This window comes from Rhinopithecus roxellana, chromosome 8 (genome assembly GCF_007565055.1).
Source record: "Rhinopithecus roxellana isolate Shanxi Qingling chromosome 8, ASM756505v1, whole genome shotgun sequence".
In the NCBI taxonomy this organism is placed as follows: Eukaryota; Metazoa; Chordata; class Mammalia; order Primates; family Cercopithecidae; genus Rhinopithecus; species Rhinopithecus roxellana.
Window position 1 is genome coordinate 35559358 of NC_044556.1, and position 5548 is coordinate 35564905.

A 5548-nucleotide genomic window follows, 5' to 3' on the forward strand; every position below is an offset into this window, starting at 1 on the left:
CCAGACATACAAAGAAGAGCTGGTACCAATCCTACAGAAACTATTCCAAAAAATCAAGGAGGAGGGACTCCTCCCTAACTCATTCTATGAAGCCAGCATCATCCTGATACCAAAATCTGGCAATGACACAATGAGAAAAGAAAACTACAGGCCAATATCCCTGATGAACATAGATTCAAAAATCCTTAACAAAATACTAGCAAACTGAATCCAGCAGCACATCAAAAAGTTAATTCACCACCATCAAATAGGTTTTATTCCTGGGACGCAAGTTTGGTTCAACATACACAAATCAATAAAGGTGATCCACCACATAAACCGAATTAAAAACAAAAACCATATGATCATCTCAATAGACATAAAAGGCTTTCGATAAGATCCAGCACCCTTTATAATAACAACTCTCAAAAAACTAGGCATTGAAGGAACACACCTCAAAATAATAAGAGCCATTTATGACAAACCCATGACCAACATCATACTAAATGCACAAAAGCTGGAAGAATTCCCCTTGAGAACTGGAACAAGACAACACAGTACTGAAAGTCCTAACCAGACCAATCAGGCAAGAGAAAGAAATAAAAGGCATCCAAATAGGAAAAGAAATCCAACAATCTCTCTTTACCGATGATATGATCTTATACCTAGAAAACCCTAAAGGCTCCACCAAAAGGCTCCTAGAACTAATAAACCTCTTCACTAAAGTTTTAGGATACTTTAAATCAACGTACAAAAAATATCAATATTATTATTATTTTTTTGATGTAGTCTCACTTTGTCACCCAGGCTGGAGTGCCGTGGTGTGATCTCGGCTCACTGCAACCTCTGCCCCCCAGGTTCAGGTGATTCTCCTGCCTCAGCCTCCTGAGTAACTGAGGTGCCCACCACCACGCCCAGCTAATTTTTGTATTTTTTGTAGAGACAGGGTTTCACCATGTTGGCCAGGCTGGTCTCAAACTCCTGACCTCAAGTGATTCACCCGCCTTGGCCTCCCAAAGTGCTGGGATTACAGGAGTGAGCCACTGCACCTGGCCTAAAAATCAGTAGTATTCTATATACCAATAATGTTCAAGCTAAGAGTCAAATCAAGAAAGCAATCCCATTTACAATAGCCATAAAAAACACCTCAAAATACATCTAGCCAAGGAGGTGAAAGATCTTTACAAAGAGAGCTATTAAACACTGCTGAAAGAAATCAGAGATGACACAAACAAATAGAAAAACATTTCATGCTCATGGATTGGAAGAATCAATATCATTAAAATGGCCATAATGCCCAAAGCAATTTATAGATTCAACACTATTCCTATCAAACTACCGACATCATTTTTCACAGAATTTGAAAAGAGTATTCTTTTTTTTTTTTTTTTTTTTTTGAGACGGAGCCTCACTCTGTCGCCCAGGCTGGGGTGCAGTGGCGCGATCTCAGCTCACTGCAAGCTCCGCCTCCCAGGTTTACGCCATTCTCCTGCCTCAGCCTCCCGAGTAGCTGGGACTACAGGCGCCCGCCACCTCACCCGGCTAGTTTTTTGCATATTTTAGTAGAGACGGGGTTTCACTGTATTAGCCAGGATGGTCTGGATCTCCTGACCTCGTGATCCGCCCGTCTCGGCCTCCCAAAGTGCTGGGATTACAGGCGTGAGCCACCACGCCCGGCCTAGAAAAGAGTATTCTAACACTCATATGCAACCACAAAAAAAGCCTGAATAGCCAAAGCAATCCAAAGCAAAAGGAACAAAGCCAGAGGCATCACATTACCTGACTTCAAGGTAATATACTACAAGGCTACAGTAACCAAAACAGCATAGTACTGGTACAAAAACAGACACATAGACCAATGGAACAGAATAGAGAATCCAGAAATAAAGCTGCACACCTACAGCCATCAGATCTTCAACAAAGTCAACAAAAATAAGCAATGGGGAAAGGACTCCCTATTCAATAAATGGTACTGGGATAACTGGCTACCCATATGCAGAAGAATGAAACTGGACCCATCACCATGTACAAAAATTAATTTACGATGGATTAAAGACTTAAATGTGAGACCTCAAACTATAAAAATCCTAGAAGGAAGCCTAGGAAATATACTTCTCAATATTGGCCTTGGCAAATAATGTATGGCTAAGTCCTCAAAAGCAATCGCAACAAAAACAAAAATTGGTAAGTGGGACCTAGTTAAAGGGCATCTGCACAGCAAAAGAAACTTTCAACAGAGTAAACAGACAACCTACAGAATAGGAGAAAATATTTGCAAACTATGCATCCAACAAAAGTCTAATGTCCAGAATCTAATGGGAACTTAAATTAACAAGCAAAAAGCAAATAACCCCATTAAAAAGTGGGCAAAGGACAAGAACAGGCACTTCTCAAAAGAAGACATATGCACAGCCAAAAGACATATTAAAAAATGCTCATCATCACTAATCATCAGAGAAATGCAAATCAAAGCCATAATGATATACCATCTCACATCAGTCAGAGTGGCTTTTATTAAAAAGTAAAAAAATAACAGATTTTGGTGGTGCTGCAGAGAAAAGGGAATGCTTGTACACTGTTGGTGGGAATGTAAATTAGTTCAGCCACTGTGGAAAGAAGTTTGGAGATTTATCAAAGAATTAAAAATAGAACCATTATTCAATCCAGTAATCTCATTACTAGGTACATACCCAAGGGAAAATAAATTGTTCTACCAAAAAGACACATGCACGTGTATGTTCACTGCAGACATATTCATAATAGCAAAGACATGGAATCAATTCACATGTCCATCATTGGTGGACTGGTTAAAGAAAATGTGGTACATATACACTGTGGAATACTACACAGCCACAAGAAAGAATGATTTGATAGCACAACAGGGGAACTATTAGTCAATAATAATTTATTGTACACTTGAAAATAACTGAAAGAGTATAACTGGATTGTTTGTAACACAAAGGATAAATGCTTGAGGGGACAAATACCACATTTTCAATGATGTGATTATTATGCATTGCATGCCTGTACCAAAATATCTATGTACCCCATAAATATATATGCCTACTATGTATCACAAAAATTAAAAATAAAAAAATGTAAAACAGAGGTAAATGAAGAAGAAGAAATAACAAAATTATGTCTTTTGTAGCAAGACAGATGGAGTTGGAGGCCATTAACCTGAGTGAACTAATGCAGAAAGAGAAAATCAAATACTGCATGTTCTTGTCGATAAGTGGGAGCTAAACACTGGGTACACATGGACATAAAGACGGGAAAAATAGACACTGGGGACTACTAGATGGAGGAGAGAGGGAGGGAGGCAAAGGCTGAAAAACTACCTATTGAGTACTATGCTTGATACCTGGGTGACAAGCTTCAATCATACTCCAAACCTCAGCAGCATGGTTTGTAACAAACCTGCACATGGACCCCCATATATAAAAGTTGAGAAAAAAGCCAAAAACAAAAAAGAAATTGAAAAGCACACAAAGGGTAAGACATCCATGTGCATGGATTGGAAGAATTAATATCACGAAAACGACTATACTTCCCAAGGAAATCTACAGATTCATGCAATTCTTGTCAAAATACCAACATCAATTTTCCAGAATTAGAATGAACAATCCTAAAATTTATATGGAACAACAACAACAACAAAAGCCTGAATAGCCAAAGCAATCCTGAGCAAAAAGAACAAAACTGGAGGCATCACAGTATCTTACTTCAAAATATATTACAAGGCTGTAATAACCAAAACAGCATGGTATTAGTATAAAAAGAGACATATAGACAATGGAACAGAAGAGAGAATCCAGAAATAAATTCAAGTATTTACAGTCAACTGATTTTTGACAAAAGTGCCAATAATATACACTGGGGAAAGGACACCCTTTTCAATAAATGATGCTGAGAAAATTGGATATCTATATGCAGAAGAATGAAATCTCACTCCTAACTCTCAATATATACAAAAATTAAAGACTTCAATGTAAGACCTCAAAGTATAAAACTATCAGAAGAAAACACAGGGAAAACACTTCAGAACGTTGGTCTAGCAAAGATTTTATGGCCAAGACCTCAAAAGCACAGACAAAATGTACAAATGGGACTATGTTAAACCAAAGAGATTCTGCACAGCAAAGGAAACCATCAAGAGAGTGAAGAGACCACCTGTTGAATGGGAGAACATATTTGCAAGCTATTCATCCAACAAGAGACTAACATCCAGAATACACAAGGAAGTCAAACAACTCAAGAGTAAAAATAAAAACAATCTCATCAAAAAGTAGGCAAAGGACATGAATAGACATTTCTCGAGAAGATAGACATTTCTCAAGAGAAGATGTACAAGTAGCCAACAGGTATATGAAAAAATGCTCAACATTACTAATCCTCAGAGAAATGCAAATCAAACCACAGTGAGATATCTCACTCCAGTTAGAATGGCTATTATTAGAAACAGAAAAAGTAGCAGATGCTGCTGAGGATGTGGAGAAAAGAGAACTCCTATACACTGTTGGTAGGAATGTAAATTAGTATAGTCATTACGAGAAACAGTATGGATATCTCTCAAAAAACTAGAAATGGGCTGGGTGTGATGGCCTATCATCATACCTATAATCCCAGCACTTTGGGAGGCTGAAGTGGGAGGATCACTTGAGTCCAGGAGTTGGAGACCAGCCTGGGCAACATAGGGAGACCCTGTCACTACAAAAAATTTAAGTTAAATTAAAAAACTAAAAATAGAACTACCATATGATCCAGCAATCCCATTACTGTGTATTTACCCAAAGCAAAATAAATCAGTGTATCAGAGGGTTACCTGCACAAACATGTTTATTGCAGCAGTATTCACAATAGCATAGATATGGAATCAACCTAAGTGTCCATCAACAGACGAATGGATAAAGAAAATGTAGTACATATACACAGTGGAATACTACTCAGTCATAAAACGAATGAAATCCTGTCCTTTCGGCCAGGTGTGGTGGCCCAAGCCTGTAATCCCAGCACTTTGGGAGGCCGAGACGGGCGGATCACAAGGTCAGGAGATCGAGACCATCCTGGCTAACACGGTGAAACCCTGTCTCTACTAAAAAAAAAAATACAAAAAAAACCAGCCGGGTGAGGTGGCGGGCGCCTGTAGTCCCAGCTACTCGGGAGGCTGAGGCAGGAGAATGGCGTAAACCCGGGAGGTGGAACTTGCAGTGAGCTGAGATCCGGCCACTGCACTCCAGCCTGGGCGACAAAGCGAGACTCTGTCTCAAAAGAAAAAAAAAAAAAAGAAAAGAAATCCTGTCATTTGCAGCAACATGGATGGAACTAGAGGTCATGATGTTACGTGAAAGAAGCCAGGCACAAAAAGATATCATATGTTCTGACTCATGTGGGAGCTAAAAAACTTGATCTCATGCAGGTGGAAGGCAGAATGATGGATATCAGAGGCAAGGAAGGGCATGAGGGTGGGAGAGGGGTAAGAAGAGAGGTTAAAGGGTACAAACATACCATTAGATAGAAGTTACAATGTTCCACAACAGAGGAGAGTAATTAGCAACAATGTGTTATA